Source organism: Rhinopithecus roxellana, chromosome 15 (genome assembly GCF_007565055.1).
Source record: "Rhinopithecus roxellana isolate Shanxi Qingling chromosome 15, ASM756505v1, whole genome shotgun sequence".
NCBI lineage: Eukaryota > Metazoa > Chordata > Mammalia > Primates > Cercopithecidae > Rhinopithecus > Rhinopithecus roxellana.
In genome coordinates, this window is record NC_044563.1 from 115,547,603 (window position 1) to 115,567,862 (window position 20,260).

Genomic DNA, 20,260 nt, shown 5'->3' on the forward strand with positions numbered 1-20,260 from the left:
TTCAGTCTGTAACAAGAATACTTTCATTAATTGATACCTCACATGCCTTAAGTGCTCTACATTTCTTCCTAGCTATAAACACAAACTTATTTTATACAACCAGTATTCATTGACATTTACTGATTTTTCACATTTTAAAAACTGCTTAATATATATAATGTACATTCAGTGTAAGTGTATATCATGCTGAATTTTCAAACTAAACACAGCTGTGAAATCCACACCCAGATGAAGAAACAGATCATCCCAGCAGCCTAGTAGTCCCCCTTACGCACCTAGACTCTACAAGGCACCCTATGCCTCTAACAACCTATCTTAATACTCTTAAGCAAAGATTCATTTTTCCTACTATACTTAAATATATAGAGAATCATACATCAGGTAGTCCCTTCTATCTGGCTAATTTTCCTCAATATTGTTTGTGAAATTCGTCTACATTATTGCAGATGATTCATTTTCATGGCTGTAAGGTGTATGTGACAATATAATTTAGTTTACTGCTGACAGGCACTTGAACAGTTTCTGTGAATATATGTACCACAGCCATTGGGTATATACCTAAGAGAACTACTGGTATGTAAATACTTACCACTTTTGTTCACCTTTATTCCTTCCTGAATTTCTGGCCTTCCATCAGGGATCATTTGCTGTTTGCCTGAATATCCCTCAGTACTTCCTTTGGCACAGGTTTTTTAGGCAAATTCTTTCTCTTCTTTTCTGCTTATCTGAACATATCTTTATTTCAGTTTCATTCTCCTTTTTTTTTTTTTTTGAGATGGAGTCTTGCTCTATTGCCCAGGCTGGAGTGTAGAGGTATAATCTCGGTTCACTGCAACCTCCACTTCCTGAGTTCAAGTGATTCTCCTGCCTCAGCCTCCCAAGTATCTGGGACTAGAGGTGTGTGCCATGATGCTCGGCTAATTGTTGTAATTTTAGTAGCGACAAGGTTTCACCATGTTGGCCAGTCTGGTCTCGAACTCCTGACCTCAAGCCACCCACCTGCCTTACCCTGCCAAAGTGCTGGGATTACAGGCATGAGTCACTGTGCCCAGCCAAGTTTAGTTTCATTCTTAAAAAATATCTTAGTTGGGTTAAACTCAGGGTTGGCAGTTATTTTCTGGCATCACAGTGATAATGTCATCATTACAATTTCTTCTGTTTGTCTTTTTTCTTCTGATTTCATTGTTCCTCTCCTCTGCTCCCCCAATTCCATTGTTCTTGTGCACCTGGCTAATACAGGGCATAGATGCTCTGTATTAGGTAGGTGTACAAGGGGGACTACTAGGGTGCTCAGATGTTTTGTTTCTTCATCTGGGCGTGGGTTTCACAGCTGTATTCAGTTTGAAGATTCACCAATTGCAGAAATTATCTACTAGTCTATTTAGCTCCTCTTTAAAGGTAATTCCAGCACCATAGCTCCACCAACTTTGAGATCTTTCTTTGGTTTCTGTAGTTTTACTAGGATATGTCTAGGTGTGGATTTCTCTTCCCTCTTTTAAACTGAGATATAATTCACATACTATAAAAACTGACCCATTTAAATTATACAATTCAGCATTCTTTAGTGTACTCAGAGTTGTGTAACCATCATTAAATCTAATTTTAAAACATTTCATCTCCTCCAAATCTTCCATTCTCCTCTTGTTCAGTCTGTGTCTACAGATATACCTATTCTGGATATTTCATCTAAATGGAATCATACAAGAGATGGTCTTTTGTGACTGGTTTCTTTCACTTAGCATAATGTTTTTAAGGGTTAACTATGTTGTATCATGTTTCATTCTTTCTTATAGCTGAATATTCCATTGCATGAATATGCCAAATTTTATTTATCCATTCTGTAGGTGATGGACATCTGAATTACTTCCATTTCTTAGCTATTACGAATAATGCTGCTATAAACATTTGCGTGGGCATGTTTTCACTTCTCTTAGATATACACCTACATTTCGATCCAATTTTAAAATTACACTATTTAGGTTATGTTGTACTAAATTGTTGCTTTCATCTGTTTTGGAAAATTCTTAGCCAACATCTCTTTAAATATTGTAACATTCTCATCCTCCTTTTCTCTGGGATGCCCATTTACATGTATATGTAATTAGACCTTTCCTTGTATCCATGTTATTTCTTGCCCTTCCCTCTGTCTCATTCTTGCATCTCTCCAGGCTTCTTTCTGGACATTTTCTTCTGCCCTAAAATCCAGTTTGCAGATCTTCTCTACACTAATATGTGAAGATCTGCTGCTCAAATCGTATTTAATTTGGTCTTAGAATGTCTGTTCTTTTCCAAACCATATTTTTAAAAATGTTTCCATTTGTTAAAATTCGCAATTTCTTTTCTCTTTGAATTTAGTAAGCATAGTTTTTTCAAAATCTGTGTCTGTTATAACTAATTCCTGGAGCACCTAGAGCTCTGTTTTTATTGTCTACTGCTTCAACTGGTTCTTGATTCATGTTTTTGTGTCCTTGTGTGACTGATTATGTCTGAACATGTTTTGAACATTAATATTTGAAAAACTTCGTGAAAATAATTTGAAACCTGTAATAATCTTATAGAAAGATCTTTTGTTTCTGCAGGGAACCTGGGGGCATGAGCAAACCGAGGTCTTAATCTAATATCAGGGTTTGAGATTTCTACTTCTCTCATATCTTATCTTGGGCACAGTCTTTATGGTCCCAATGCAAAGTGCTGCAAAACTGTAAGGGTCCCATTTTGTATTCCTACCCATGTAAGCAACATCAAAAGGGCTACAGTCTTTCAGCTCCTTCCTCTGAATTGGTAAATGCCTATAGGACAAAAGTAGCCCCAAATGTTAGTCTCATTTTTCAGATTACCTTCTTTTCTGAGTCTTGGCTTAGAAGTACTTCCTTATTTGATAACTTCAAACAGATAGCATTTAACATTTTTTTGGCATTTGTAGCTGTTTTCAGCAAAAGGGTTTCTCCATTTTATGTGGCTCACCAATAAAGGAGGAAGATTATTCACTGTATTGCTTTTTCCTCCCTAAGGCCCCCTACCTGTATGATAAAGACAAACCAGAGACTGGGCAATTTACAAAAGAAAGAGGTTTAATTGAACTTGCAGTTCCACGTGGCTGGGGAAGTCTTACAATCATGGTGGAAGGCAAAGAGGAACAAGTCATGTCTTACATGGATGGCAGCAGGCAAAGAGAGTTTGTGTATGAAAACTCCCCCTTATAATAAACATCAGATCTTGTAAGACTCACTTTCATGACAGCAGCGCAGGAAAGACCTGCCCCTATGTCTCAGTTACCTCTTACTGGGTCCCTCCCACAACACATGGGAATTCAAGATGAGATCTGGGTGGGGACACAGCCAAACCATATCACTGTAACACCCGCCCCAATTCTTAAACTAACTCATTTGTTATGTCCCAGTTTAAATATTACTTCCTCTGGGCAGCCTTCTTTAATCCCAGAGTAGGTTATAATACATCCATTAAATATTCCTGCACTCCTTGTAGTAACTAATACTTTTTGTTCAATGTCTTTGTTCACTTGTAGATCCTAATAGCCCCTTAAGGGCAGTCTTATCATTTCTTTGTTCACCTCTGTATCTTTACTGCCTAAGCATGCCTGGGCATGCCATCTAAATGGTGAAATTGCACTGAGTTACAAAGGCATGAAATATCCTGGAATATTCAGGGACTACAGGAAATCAGTATGATTTATTAAGTAAACTATTTGTTAAATGACAAAAAGATGGTCAACCTGTCCCAACCTTTGGTAAAAGGAAATGATGATGCTTTAACTTATAACTTCCTATTTTCAATTAAAAACTGATATCAGATGCAACTACTTCAGACAAATATTCCCTCATCTGTACAATTAATCACTTCCTGCTAATACAATACATATGGTATTAGAAAAGCTTTCATGAAGAAGCCACACTTAAAGTAAAAACCTTAAGGATGATCAGGGAAAGGAAGAGTATACAAGGCTAAGGGTGTCTTTTCTATGCCTCTGCTATTCTATTATAGAGCACTACACTACAATTCTCCATTTATGTTGGCCTCTCCTTCTCAATGAAAGTCTTTAGGGCTCGAAATTACATTTTGATTATTTGTTGTATTCATAGTGCCTAGTACGGAAGCCCACACATAGGGTTCAGTACATGTTTGAATGAAAAGTGATGTTGCATAGTATTTTTTTTTTTTTTTCAACCTCTGGCCATTTAAAAAGGCATGCAGCCCACTGCTTCTCTAGATTTCTCTCCTCCTGCTCCCTCACACATCATTGGTTTTCCACTGCTTGATATCAATGACTACCGTCTCCTTATATTCCATTTTTCGTGCTGCTTTCTAATCTTCCCCAAAAACTATCCATGCAAAGGCCCCTATGTTCCATTCCTATTTCCTCAAATTATCAGTTATAAGTAAACATTATATTTTAATTTTAAGAATATATTTGTTCATCTGAACAAAACATACACCGAATTTACAAATCAAGGCAGAACAAAAAAATTAGTTTTATGACTGCTGAAGAGGTTTAAAACTGATACCTATTAAAACTAATTTTTGTGTCTAGGTGACCAAGTTCTACCAAATGCTACTTGTCTTTACAACCCTTCAATAGTATAAATTAAGAGATGGAAAACTGAAAGAACAATTTAACAGACAGTAAAAGGGGGACACATAGAATATGTGATATGCCCTGTTTTCTGAAATGAATAGTTTTTTTTTTTTGCCCTTTTGAAAAGTAAGGTAGAAAGATGGCTACCAAGTCACCATGTAAGCCCTTCTGTTACGTACCCGATATGTAGGCTGGAAACTAAAAATCTGGCAAATATTATAAGGTATATTCTGAGTCATCGGGTATATATATCAAATTTATTTTTCTAATTTTTGACTTGTCTTTCCATAAGGACTGATTTCCTCCTGTTAATACATACATCTACATAAGATGTCTGTAAACATTAGGTACTTTAGGATTTTTAGAAGATCTTAATGCCAATATTCACAATGGTTTCTGTCAGTGCCTAAGTTAAAATAAATCTGAACCTGGGAAGATTACTTCCTTATAGGTCATTACTCCAGGGGTAACTGGCTGAATCAAAAAGGAAAATACCTGGTCAAGCTCATTTCTTATCACAATCTAATAATGTTAATTGACAGCCTCTGTGATAAGTCTAGGGAGAACCCCTCTGACATCGTTAATCAAGAGTCCACTCGTATTGATTATTTGATAAATACACTATTTTGTGCTTATTGCTGTACTTCAGATAGATATTCTAGTCCTGCTTGAGTGTGATTATTTCTCAATTTATTGTCCTTCAACATTGCTGATTTCAAGTGTAAACCTATATCTATCTAGAATTAAACGATTTTAATATAGCTTAAGAATTTTAAGATTCCACTCAAATTGTATTTTAGAAAAATTTGATGTTCAAATCCTTTTATAATATCACTCAAATGGAGGCTTTAGAATCAGAATCTTTTAAAATGCTACTACAATTTCTTTAATGTCTCTGAAATTTAAATAATGAATTACAGAAATGCAGAAGCATTATTTTCAGCATGGCTTTCAAAAGAGGATCAGTCACATGAATCTCTACCAACTCTATGGACAGGTTATTTTACTCAACTTCAGCGTTCCTCATTTTGTGAACTTTTGCATTCTCTCTGACTAGGTTTAAATACGATTTCAGTATTACAGATGATTCCTCCCACTATTCTAGGCAACAAACACATCCCTAAAAGTTATCCAAAGCAGGAAACGTATCTTCCTAAACATTTTTTCATAATGGTAACGTTTCCAAAAAGAGTATAAAAGAGTAGACAGAAAAGCTAAACACAAAGAATGGGTTGAAAAAAACACAGATTTTAAAAAGGCTAAAATCCTCTGGGGTTCAGTTTCAAGGGCTGTTGACTCTCTAGGGTTGCAAAAATGAAAGATAAAGTCAAATGGAAGTAAATTTTGAGAGCAATGCATAAGGTGCACCTGGACTTCAACCAATTATGGAAAATATTGGAACTAGACAGAATCCCTTTGAAACAAAGTAGTAAGACATTATTTTATAGTACTCATATTCTGCAGAGGATAAGTCACATGGGAAAAATCTCAAAATTACCTTGGAAAATCTCTTAAGATGTCATTTTGGAGACTAACATATAAACTATCCCTCAGTAAGTTCAATACAACCCGTTCTTTAAGCAATGGTACAAATCACCGTTTCTTTGGCTGGGTTCCAGATGAAGTAGATGGCTTATAGTGAGTGCCATATTGTATTAAAAATACACACTTTTATAAAGACAATCACATGCAGTCTAGCAAGATGCTCATCCTACAGAAATATAAAGAAACAGCAGATGTGTTTCTCACCTCATGCTCATTTTGGGGCACATGTTCAAAATTAAAAAGGAGGGCAGAATCATCTGTACTACTGAAACCATTATTTCTCTCAGACTCTTTTTTTTTTAACCTGAATGCTTGCAGTTAATTTGCATAAATTATATCTGCATATGATGCTACTCCACTGGATTTGCTTTAAAAAATGAGCTTTTGGAATTCAACAGCCTCAAGGAATAGCATAGGTTAAAAAATACATCCTCATTCAAGAGCAATTTATGTAATTTTATGATTGTTTAAAATGCTTTGTTAAATAGTGTCAGCAGCATATTTTGGTGGATATTTTCAAAAAGTCTTCCACAAAATGTTCTTTGATTCCTACTCTCAAGTATCTGGGCCAAATATGTCACAAGTATGACTTGACAAGACAGGTCACAGGACTGTGTTTCAATTCCCTACTAGATATCACTACTTAACTCAAAGGTATGAAATTCAACATACTAATAATTGAGTGTCTGATCCTCACCTCTGAATCTGTTCTTCCAATTTTCTTTGACTTAAAAAGACAGGACCATAATTTTTCAAATTGTATAAGAAACCTTGGAGTCATCACTGATACTGAGAGCAATGGGAGTTATGCCCTCACTCCCCATTATCTAACCCATTCTCAAATCCTGTCAATTTTTTCTCTTAGATAACTCATGAACAAGTCCACTTAAACTGCCTTTGTGTAAGTCACTGCAAATTATTGCCTGAGCTACTAGATTAACCTACCCATTGGCCTCCCATATCCACTCTGGTCTCCTCTTTGTTCTCTATATTCTAGCCACAGTCTTTCTAAAGGGCCCTTCTATCACAACACTGTTTAAAAAACATCACAACTGAAATGGCCAAATAGCACAAGGTGCTTTCCATCTCTTAGCACTATGATCTACATGCCCCAGCCATGCTAGGCTTCTTTCAACTCCATCAAATCACTGACCACCAGACAGACATTTTTTGGCTTTGGTCAACTTTTCAACTGAAGTATTACATACAAGCAAAAAAACAGATTTTTAGCTAATGCAAGAACCACTGGTTTTACATAGAACACACACACACACACAGAAGTGAGCAAATCATTGGGATACATCTCAGTGAACTTTTCCAAGGTGAACACACTTGTATAACCACTACCCAGATCAAGATATGGACCACTCCTAGTACTCCAGAGACTTCTTTTATGCTCCTTTCCAGTCAAAGTCACCCCACAAATTGTAACCACTATTCTGATGTCAATGATCAGATGGATCTCAAACTCCTGGCTTCAAGCGATCCTTCCAAATGTTGGGATTATAGGTGTAAATCACTGTGCCCAGCCTTCCCCCACTTTTTAAATCAACTGTTTGTTCATGAAATTCATCCATGTTGTGCTGTATTGGCAAGCTCATCTTTTTCAATGCTGTATTTTATTCCATAAATATACCACATTTATCCATCACACTTTCTAGCTTGGGGCTGAAGAAGACTGCAATGGACATTCTTGAACATTTTTTTTTTTTGGTGAACATATCAACATATTTCTGTGTGTGTATCTGGACCCAGGAGGGAAATAGTTAAGACACAGGGTAAACATGTATTCAGCTTTGGTAACTACAGCAGGTGGCTGAGATGTACAGAAACATCTTTATCTCAGTGCAGTACTTATGCCTCGTCACTCTTAGGCATTTCTTATTGTTGTGAGATTCTTTAAAAAAATACCCTACTATCACAGATTTCAAACATACACAATTACAGAACCTCTGACGAACCTATCACCTATATTCGGCACATATACTTCACCTATTCTCTTGAGCAAATAACCTATATTATGTCATTTCTTCCCTCCAAATTCAGTTTGCATCTGTAAAAAGATGGACATTTTCTTAGATAACTAGAATGCCCTTATCACACGTAACCAAATTTTCAATAATTCTTTAGTATTATTTAATATCCATAGGGTGAATTTTTTTTCCACTGAGGGGTGGCGTTGAAAATAGGGTGAATTTTATCATGTTTCCACTATTAATGCCTCCTGAATAGAGGAACTATCGGTTTTAGCTTGTTACTACATTCCCAATGCCTCTCAGCTCCTAGCATGTGCTACTACTCAAAGAACATTTCCTGAGAATAAACGAAGACATGTAAATGTTCTCATCACTATCTAAGCCCAGCCACAAAGGTTCAGATTTCAGAGAAGAGTAGAAAGTTCAGGACCGTACTTTAGACCACATGGTCATTCACAAGGAGGAACCTAAAACCAACTGCAGAGGTGGGATCACATAATGAGAAATGCTCTCCCCAAAGACATAAAATTTACTTAATGAAGCCTATTAAAATATATACCAGATGTCCCATTAAAACCTATGATGCAAGTTCAAGACAAATCTTACTATTTCTAAGCAGCACAGATGTGTTTTAATAATTAGTTTCGTTAGCTGATTAGTTTGCAAGGTCAAAATTAGGTCAACTTACAACAAAAAGTACTAACAGCTAATTTAATACCTAGAAATAAGCTTAGAGCTAGTAGGATTCTGTTGTCAGAGATTTTTCAGAAGCATTATAAGAAGATTTAAAGAACACAATTGCAAATAAATGGGCTAATCTTGAAGTTTTTTTCTTAAGCCATTAGAAAAATTTAAAGCTTAATTAAAAAGTAAAATGAAAACAAAGAGTATATGACTAAGAGATCACTGGTTTGAATTGTAAACATTTTAAAGTTTCTTTTAATAGCAATTGCATTAGCCTTAAAAAACTGAATAACTGAAAGACTTGTTTTGATTCCATCCAAAGCTAAATATTGGTGCCTCTTAAATATCTCTATCATTTATCAAGTAGTTTTTTTTTTTTTTTTTTTTCTCAAAGAGACAGGGTCTCACTCTGTCTGGAGTGCAGTGGTACAATCATTGCTCGCTGCAGCCTTCAACTCCTATCAAGTAGCTCATCAAAGAAAAAAGCAAAGAACTGAAAGGTAACATAAAATTTACTTTTACTTCACTAACTTTTGTTTACTTTCATTTACCTTTCCTAACTTTATTTCCAAACTTTCTAAAATCCTAAATATGCAGGCCCAGATTTATTTTCCAGTTTGGGCTTTAAAAAGCAATTTATCCAAGGATGACTTCTAATTAGGATGTAGAGGGTTGCAAAAGACCCTCACTCTGACATAACAAAAAGAAAATACTAGACTGACTAAACATTTCTCATTAAAACCACAGAGGAGTCTCACATGCAAATAGGTCTAAATATACTGTCTGTAGAGAGGAATAAATTCTTCCTAGCTGAGCAAAAACAGCAGCTTTCATACCTGAGGGCATTTGCCCAATGCTAGGGCCCATGCAGTGGGTAAAGTAGCAAAAATGCCATAGGCACAAGAACTGTGCTGGGACAAAGAAACACTAGCCAGGCCCAGTGCACTGGTGCACTAGTATAGTGCCCTGGAATATGGAGAAAACCAAAAGGCAGAGCTGGTCCTCTCTTCAAACCAATTCTCCCTCATGTTACTTATTGGAGTGGAAGAAGCTGGTGGTTGTGCTGCAAAGCAGGAAGAGAGGGGGGTTTCTCCTAACCCAAAACCTTCTGTGGCCACACAGTTCACTATCTCTATTAATATGACATTATTATTCATTTATCTGCTATTCCAGAAGCTACTGCTTAGAAAGAAGAAGGTATTTGTTTCAAGTACCTCAAGAAAATCTATGTATTTGAACATCAGATTTATCAGTGAATCCTCAGGAGAGTAAATACCCTCTTCTCAAGAACAGATGACTCACTACACTGTTTACTCTGTAAGACTCCACTTTTTTTGTTTTGTTTTTGTTTTGAAACTGTCTTGCTCTGTCACCCAGGCTGGAGTGCAGTGGTGCTACGTCGGCTCATTGCAACCTTCACCTCCCAGGTTCAAGCAATTCTCCTGCTTCAGCATCCCGAGTAGCTAGGACTATAGACATGCACCACCATGCCTGGCTAATTTTTGTATTTTTAGTAGAGACCGGGCTGGTTTTGAACTCCTGACCTCAGGTGATCTGCCCGCCTCAGCCTCCAAAACTGCTGGGATTTAAAGCCCACCCCTAGATGTGTCTACCAATTCTCAACTCATGCCAAATCCTAATCAGGACCTTTTCCCTCCAATGCACACACTGAAAGACCTGCTGAGAATTTCATAAATATTTTCACATCCTTCCTCTGAGATTCTATTAAGACTGTCAATGTAGTGGTCATCCTTACTGTAGTAAACCATAAACTCGGCTTTAGTTTGATGGTCTTCCCAAGAACTTGGCCAGAGGGAAGGACTTGATCTTGTGCTTAAGAAACTGGAAATCAAAAGGGATCAACCCTTCCTCCTAGCTAGCTAGGAGATATTCTTCTAAGGGAAAATATTACCTACTCTAGTCTGTATTATTCTTTTACACAATGTTTAGCATAAAATATGAGAACAAACTGGAAAATGTGACCCTTAAAAGGGAAGAGAAGCAAAATCACAGAGCACTTGGGGAATAAGCAAATTCATCTTAAAAGAACGATTATAAATGTCAAGGAATTCAGATAAAAAGATGGATCAAACTGGTTCAAGAGATAAAATGAAAATAGAAATTGTACAACTAAAAAAAATCTGAAATAAAAATATTTATTGGCTAAAAATGAACAGCAGAAAGAATACAAAAAAGAAATAGTGAATTAAAAGTAGGTGAAAACAAATTATTCAAAAGGAATTTAAGAAGTGACTACCATACTTCAAGCTTTTCCTTTATTTTGGGAGGGGCAAAGTTTTTCACTTCCTCATGGAATGTTGGCTGTAAAATTTATTAACTACATTTTTCCTCCAGAAACCCAGAGACTCTGTATATCTCTATATTTAAATCTTTACATTCATATTAAAATGTTCACAGTACTTGCCTCCTTTCATTTAAGTGCCTTTCCAGGGCAGAGAATATGTTTTGTTTTGTTTTGTTTTTGAGATGGAGTTTTTGCTCTATTGCACAGACTGGAGTGCAATGGGGCGATCTCCACTCACCACAACCTCTGCCTCCTGGGTTCAAGCAATTCTTCTGCCTCAGCCTTCCGAGTAGCTGGGATTACAGGCGCCTGCCACCACGCCCGGCTAATTTTTTGTATTTTTAGTAGACATGAGATTTCACCATGTTGGCCAGGCTGATCTCGAGCTCTTGGCCTCGGGTGATTCACTCGCCTCGGCCTCCCAAAGTGCTAGGATTACAGGTGTGAGTCACAGTGCCCGGCCATGTTTTGTTTGTTTTTATGTGCCTGCTTTATAGACAAGTACTTGGCACATAGTCAGCATTTAATATTTGTTTAAATCTGTGAATGTAAAGATTTAAAAGGTTATTAAAAAGACATTAAATAGGTGGGCGCGGTGGCTCACGCCTGTAATCCCAGCACTTTGGGAGGCTGAGGTGGGCGGATCACCTGAAGTCTGGAATTCGAGACCAGCCTGGCCAACATGGTGAAATCCCATCTCTACTAAAATACAAAAATTAGTCAGGCATGGTGGCATGTGCCTGTAATCTCAGCAACTGGGAGGCTGAGGCAGGAGAATTCCTTGAGCCTGGGAGGTGGAGGTGGCAGTGAGCAGAGATCGCACCTCTGCACTCCAGCCCAGGAGACAGAGCTAGACTCGGTCTCAAAAGAAATAAAAAGACATTAAATATCTCTCATGACACTACTCAAATTTATGAAGTTTGATAGAATCCAAAATAAAGGACTTTAAGAGGTTTTTAAGTAAAAACAGAGTCATGTGCCACATATCAATGTTTCAGTCAATGACTGCATATACAATGGTGGTCCCATAAGATTATAATACTAAGGGGGCCAAGATGGCCAATTAGAAGCAGCTGCAGTCTGCAGCACTCAGCAAATGAAAGCAGCAAATGAATTCAGGACCTTCAACTGAAGTATCCAGGTTGTCGTATTGGGACTGACTGGGCAAACAGCTCAACCCACAGAAACAGAAGAAAAGCAGGGTGGGGTGACGGCCCAACCGGGAGCAGCACTGTAGAAAGTAACATTTCCTCTTCAAGGTTTCCCTTCTTGTTAAAGGATAATAATAATCATAAATGTTAGAAATAATTTCTTTTAAAGACTAACTTTGTTCAAACCTCCTTGCTTTGTGCTAATAACTCTTTGTTAAGCCCTATCCTAAGTAGCTCACAGGCAAGTAGTACATTCTATGTCCTTGTACCTTAACCAAGATAGTTGTGCTAGACGTGCTCACAGGCATGTCCCAGCTCGCAGCCTTAAGAATGTTATTACTTTTCTAAGTCCTTTAGTAAATAACTTCCTCTTTTCCTTTGTCCTTCCATTGCTTTCACCTATTTAGAAAAGTTTTAAATTATTATCCAGTTAGGTTTTAGTTTAGATTGTGAGGTCTGGCTCCAGCCAATGTAAACAAGACATAGCAGCAAAGACAAGCTGCGTAAAATACATGAATTGCTTCCCTCCTTTGTTCAAGTGTGCTCTTGCCATTGTTCTATCCGCAAGGAGCGACCGTTTTGCAGAAAGTAAAATTGCCTTGCTGAGAGAACTTTGTCTAAATGCTGATTTTTTCCTTGCAGGACTGAAGAACAAGCATTCTAACAGCACAAAGCCAAAGGAACACTCAGTCCCAGTCAAGGGAAGTGGTGACTGACTGTGCGATCCTGCCCAGGAAACCACACCTCTCCCATGGATCTTTGCAGCTAGGAGATCCCTTTGTAAGCCACACCACCAGGATCAATACACAGACCTGTATTGAGCATAGTCTCCACAGAAATACAAACAACCATCAAAGAATACTATAAAAACCTGTACATATACAGGTCCAATACACAGACCTGTACAGAGTCCTGGCAGAGCAGCTGCCGGGCCATACACAGAGACTCAGGAGTTTTGCATACTTTGGCTCCAGGATTCCTGGCAAGGCCAGAGATCTGTCCCTACATACTCTTAGGAGGGGAACTGAATCCGGGAAGCAAGTAGTGTCATTCTGTGGGCCCCACTGGCTTGGAATTCCAGTCAGGTTTGCCTGAGAAGGACCAAATTCCCAGGGGGAGGGGTGGCTGCCATCTCTGCAGTTCTGTCAACTTGATTATTCCAGCCTGCCGGCTTTGGAGAGTCCAGATAGTCTGGACAAGGAATGGTCTCGCACAACACTGTGCAGCTGCACTACCAAAAAGGAGCCAGACTTCTTCTTTAAGCAGATTCCTGATCCCATTCCGTCTACCTGGGTGAGACCTCCCAACAGGGGTCTCTAGCCACCTCCTAGGGGTGCAGTTCAGGCTGGGAACAGGTCAGTACCCTGCAGGGATGGGGCTTCCAGAGGAAGGAGCAGGCTGCCATCTTTGCTGTTTTGCAGCCTTCACTGGTCAAACCCTGTATGACACTTGGTATGAGAGAAACTGAGGTAACTAGGGCCTGGAATAGACCCACAGCAGCCCTACTGTTAAAAACAGAAAACAACATCAATGAAAAACCTGACAAAAACCCCATTCAAAGGTTAACAACCTCAAAGATGAGAACGGATCAACACAAAAATGCTAAAAACTCAATAAACCAGTGCCTCATTTCCTCCAAATGACTGCAACACCTCTCCAGCAAGGACACAGAACTGGGCTGAGGCTGAGATGGCTGAATTGACAGAAGTAGTAGGCTTCAGAAGGTGGGTAATAACGAACTTTGCTGAGCTAAAGGAGCATGTTGTAACCCAATGTAAAGAAGCTAAGAATCATGATAAAACATTACAGGAGCTGTTAACCAGAAGTAAAACACTCCTCAGCAAATGCAAAAGAACTGATAGAACAGTCTCTCAGACTTCAGCACAATTAAATTCACTTAAAACCACACAACTACATGGAAATTAAACAACCTGCTGCTTAATAACTCCTGGGTAAATAAGTGGAATTAAGGCAGAAAGCAAGGAGTTCTTTGAAACTTGTGAGAACAAAGAGACAACATACCAGATATCACTGTGATGCAGCTAATGCAGTTTTAAGAGGGAAATATATAGCACTAAATGCCCACATCAAAAAGCTAGAAAGTTCTTAAATCGACATCCTAACATCACAACTAAAAGCACTAGAGAACCAAAAGCAAACAAACCCCAACCTAGCAGAAGGCAAGAAATAACCAAGATTAGAGCAGAACTGGAGACACAAAAAACTCTTCAAAACATCAATGAATCCAGGAGCTGGTTTTTTGAAAAAATTAATACAATAGACTGCTAGCTAGATAATAAAGAATAGAAGAATCTAATAAATACAATCAGGAATGGTAAAGGAATATTAATTACCATGGTCTCCACAGAAATACAACCAACCATCAAAGAATACTATAAAAACCTGTATGTAAACTAGAAAACCTAGAAGAAATGGATAAATTCCTGGCATATACACCCTCCCAAGACTGAGCCAGGAAGAAATTGAATCCCTGAACAGACCAATAATGAGCTCTGAAATTGAGGTGGTGATAAATAGCCTATCAACGCCCCATCCTCCCACCAACAAAAAAAAAGCCCAGGACCAGAATAGATTCACAGCTGAATTCTAATTCTACCAGAGGTACAAAGAGGAGCTGGTACCACTTCTACTTCTACTGAAACCATTCAAAATAATTGAAAATTGAAAAGGAGGGACTCCTCCCTAACTCGTTCTATGAGGCCAGCATCACCCTGATACCAAAACCTGGAAGAGCTACAACAACAAAAGAAAACTTCAGGCCAATATCCTTGATGAACATCAATGCAAAAATCCTCAACAAAATACTGGCAAACTGAACTCAGCAGCACATCAAAAAGCTTATCCACCACGAATAAGTTGGCTTCATCCTTGGGAGGCAAAGTTGGTTGAACATATGGAATCAATAAATGTGATTCATCACAAAAACACAACCAATGACAAAAACCACACAATTATCTCAATAGATGCAGAAAAAGCCTTCAGTAAAATTCAACATCCCTTCATGTTAAACACTCTAAATAAACTAGGTATTGGTGGAACATATCTCAAAATAATAAGAGCTATTTATGACAAACCCACAGCCAATATCATACTGAGTGGGCAACAGCTGGAAGCATTCCCCTTGAAAACAAGCACAAGACAAGGATGCCCTCTCTCACTACTCCTATTCAACATAGTATTGGGAGTCCTGGCCAGGGTAATCAGGCAAGAGAAAGAAATATAGCATATTTAAATAGAAAGAGAGGAAGTCAAATTATCTTTGTTTGCAGATGACATGATCCTGTATCTAGAAAACTCCATCATCTTAGCCCAAAAGCTTAAGCTGATAAGCAACTTCAGCAAAGTCTCAGTATACAAAATCAACGAGCAAAAAATCACTAGCATTCCTATACACCAACAACAGGCAAGCAGAGAGCCAAATCATGAATGAACTCCCATTCACAATTGCTACAAAAAATAGCTAGGAATATCACTAACAAGGAAACTCAAAGACCTCTTCAAGGAGAACTGCAAACCACTGCACAAGGAAATAAGAGAGGTCACAAACAAATGGAAAAACATTCCATGCTCAGGGATAGGAAGAATCAATATTGTGAAAATGGCCTTACTTCCCAAAGTAATGTACAGGTTCAATGCTATTCCCATTAAACTACCATTGACATTCTTCACAGAATTAGAAAAACTATTTTAAAATTCATGTGGAACCAAAAAGCCTGAATAGTGAAGATGATCCTAAGCAAAAAGAACAAAGCTGGAGGCATCATGCTACCCAACTGCAAACTATAGTACATGGCTATAGTAACCAAAACAGCATGGTACTGGTACAAGGACAGACACATAGACCAATGGAACAGAATGGAGAGCTCAGAAATAAGACTTCACACTTACAATCATCTGATCGTCAAAAAATCTGATAAAAACATGCGAAGGGGAAAGGAGTCTCTATAAAGTGGTGCTGGAAGAACTGGCTAGCCATGTGCAGAAAATTAAAACTGGACCCCTTCCTTACACCATATACAAAAATTAACTCAAAATGGATTAAAGACTTAAACGTAAAACCCCAAACTATAAAAACCCCAGAAGAAAATCTAGGTAATACTATTAAGGACATAGGCATGGGCAAAGATTTCATGATAAAAATGCCGAAAGCAATTGCAACAAAAGCAAAAATTGGCAAATGGGGTCTAATTAAAGAGCTTCTGCACAGCAAAAGAAACTATCATCAGAATGAACAGACAACCTACACAATGGGAGATTTTTGCAATCCATCTGACAAAGGTCTAATATTCAAAATCTACTGGGAACTAACGCAAATTTACAAGAAAAACCATTAAAAAGTGGGCAAAGGACAGGAATACTTCTTCACTTGTGGCCAACAAACATATGGAAAAAAAGTTCAATATTACTGATCATTAGAGAAACGCAAAACCACAAGGAAATACCATCTTATACCAGTCAGAATGGTGATTATTAAAAAGTAAAACAGATGCTGGTGAGGTTGTAGAGGAGGAACACTTTTACACGGTTGGTGGAAATGTAAATTAGTTTAACCATTGTGGAAGACAGTGGTGATTCCTCAAAGACCCAGAGGCAGAACTACCATTTGACCTAGCAATCCCATTACTGGGTACATATCCAACGGAATATAAATAATTATATTATAAAGATACATGCACATGTACACTGCAGCACTATTCATGATGGCAAAGATATGGAATCAACCTAAATGCCCATTAATGGGAGACTGGATAAAGAAAATGTAGTACATATACATATACACCACGGAATACTATGCAGCCCTAAAAAGGAACAAGATCATGTCCTTTGCAGGGCCGTGGATGGAGCTGGGAGTTGTTATCCTCAGCAAACAAATACAGGAACAGAAAATCAAACACCACATGTTCTCACTTATAAGTGGGAGCTGAATAATGCCAACACATGGATACCTGGGGAGGCAACAACACATACTAGGGCCTGTTTAGAGGGAGGAGATTGAGGAAGGGAGAACATCAGGAAGAACAGCTAATGGACACTGGGCATACTACCTGGGTGAGGGGATGATCTGTACAGCAAACCACCATGGCACACGTTTACCTATGGAAAAAACCTGGACATCCTGCACATGAACCCCAGAATTGAAAAGTTGAAGAAAAAATTATACCATATTTTTACTGTACCTTTTCTATGTTTAGATATATAAATACCACTGTGTTATAACTGCCTATAGTTGTAAATATAGTAACATGCTGTACAGGTTTGTAACTTAGGAGCAATAGGCTATACCATATAGCCTAGGTGTATAGTAGGCTATATAATCTAGGTTTTTATAAGTATATTCTATAATATTTGCACAATGACAAGACTGCCTAATGATACATTTCTTCACATATATCCCCATCATTAAGTGATGTATGACTGTATAAAAAAAAGTCTGCTTCTTTTTAAATTCACATGTTTAACAAGGAAAAATTCCTAGGAAAAACATTCTTAAATGACATTTATAAACATGTTAAGGAATGTGCAAACTGAAAATTGCTATACCAGTCATGCTGGTCCATGCTAATAGAAAAGGAGAATAAAAGAAAAAAAATGCTGAAATTAAGGTATTAAAACTATTAAGAGGTGATATATCAAATAAAAACCTTTACAGGTCAAATACCCATAATCTGAAAACCTGAAATGCTCCAAAATCTAAAACTTTGGGTGATGACATGATGCTCAAAGGAAATGCTTTTGGATTTCAGATTTTTGCATTAGGAATGCATAACTGGAAAAGGAAATATTCCAAAATCCAAAAAATTTCTAAATCTGAAACACTTCTGGGCCCAAGCATTTTGTATAAGGGATACTCAACCTGTATTTGTGTGTAAGCATGTAATCTGATAAATCCATCTTAACTATTTTCATTTTTAAGGTAAACAACTCATTTGTTCTGTAATAAGCATTACTAAAAATCATTTAATGTATACTTACAATTATGAACGAACATACTTTTCTATACCTTTAAGTAGCTTATAGACACACAGATGCAAATATAAATGTCACTTGGCATGCAGAGTAAAAATATTACACAAATGACATTATAAATAAACTAGGACTCACAAGATAAAACATGAGTTCTAAATTTTATAGTCTCACCGCTTTTGCTTTTGAACACCTATAAACTTTCCACAAAAATAATTGACTTTATTGTTCATTTTTGGCTAAGGAGGCTGATATGACAGATGAAATGTCAGGAGCCAACTAAACGTTCATCTCTATTGTAAAAGCAATGACAATTTTATCTAAACTGTCAAAAATATCCTAGAATAAAGTAAGAAATGCTCAGAAAATTGCTATGTATGTGATACCAGTATTCATTGAAAAAGTATCCTTCAATCTTTATAGGCAATCAAGATTCAAGACATTTACATATAAATATCACATGCATGTTAAATTCCTAAAATATAAAGTCTGTTAATGTAAAACATTAAAATGCCATGAAACTTCATCTGTGGCATATGGGGATGTGTGTATTTGGTGGTGGAGAAGACTGCAGAAGAAAATGTTTTTCATGAAAGGTTCTAATCAAGAAGCTATATAAAAGTATTATCAGTCTATAGCATACATGCTATTAAAATACAAAAGGGGTGTTCTTAGCATCTTGTAACTTTGTAAAATCCAATTTCCTCTAACTTTTAAATTGGGCCACAAATTTAGAATCTCATTAATAAATAAATGGTATGACCAGGCACAGAGTGGCTCACGCCTGTAATCCCAGCACCTTGAGAGGCTGAGGCAGGCAGATCATCTGAGGACAGGAGCTCGAGACCAGCACAGCCAACACAGTGAAACCCTGTCTCTACTAAAAATACAAAAATTAGCTGTGGTGGTACACGTCTGCAGTCCCAGCTACTAGGGAGGCTGAGCCAAGAGGATCGCTTGAACCCAGAAGGTGGAGGTTGCAGTAGGCTGAGATTATGCCACTGCACTCCAGCCTGGGCAACAGAGTGAGACCCTGTCTCAAAAAAGGAAAAAAAAAAAAAATGTTATACATATACATATATTTAAACTGGGCTAACTACAATAGAGAAATTCTCCACCTTAATTAGCAGCTGAGCATTCAAGTTTCAACACCAGAGCAGCATTTAATATATCTGAAGGTTTGTACTTAGCAGTACAAATTCAGATACTTTCTTCTTTTATCTAAAAAAGTCCAATCTCTTCCTCTTATTCCCCAAAGTTATTTATTCCTTTACTAGGCTTTTAAAAAACTTTCAATATCTTCACTAATTCTTCTAACTATAAAGGGGAAACAAGGTTCCAATTAGGCACTCATCCTTTTTAATACTTTTGTTATAGATTATTCCCACAGAAGCTGGGCAACTAATCCATTCAAAGAGGCCATGCTTGCATAATAAGCTCCAGGTGGATAGGTCCGTAGGAGGGAGGGTAAGGAGTTGACACCACCTCAAAGAGCAAGAGAATCGAAGTAAATATGGGTGGATGGTTAAGATTCACAAATAATGAACACCTAATAAAAGCATTAGGCCGCCGGGCGCGGTGGCTCAAGCCTGTAATACCAGCACTTCGGGAGGCCGAGACGGGCGGATCACGAGGTCAGGAGATCGAGACCATCCTGGCTAACCCGGTGAAACCCCGTCTCTACTAAAAAATACAAAAAACTAGCCGGGAGAGGTGGCGGGCGCCTGTAGTCCCAGCTACTCAGGAGGCTGAGGCAGGAGAATGGCGTAAACCCGGGAGGCGGAGCTTGCAGTGAGCTGAGATCCCGCCACTGCACTCCAACCCGGGCGACAGAGCGAGACTCCGTCTCAAAAAAAAAAAAAAAAAAAAAAAGGCCACAAAATCTTACTTATGTCAAGCTCAAGCTCGCGTTAGAGTAAGCATGCTGGGAAGGAGGTTTCCAAGAAACATAGATGCTTAACCAAACAAGTATAAGCTTACTCTGACTTATAAGGAAAACTTCAAAGATCTACCTCCTATC

At 37.9% G+C, this 20,260-nt stretch overlaps 1 protein-coding gene across 3 annotated transcripts in view; it reads right to left on the reverse strand.

Annotated features, from left to right (window-relative positions):
* PRMT3 (protein arginine methyltransferase 3) overlaps positions 1-20,260 on the reverse strand; it is a 135,814-nt gene that overhangs the window by 22,180 nt on the left and 93,374 nt on the right. The gene's annotated exons all lie outside the window — the stretch shown is intronic.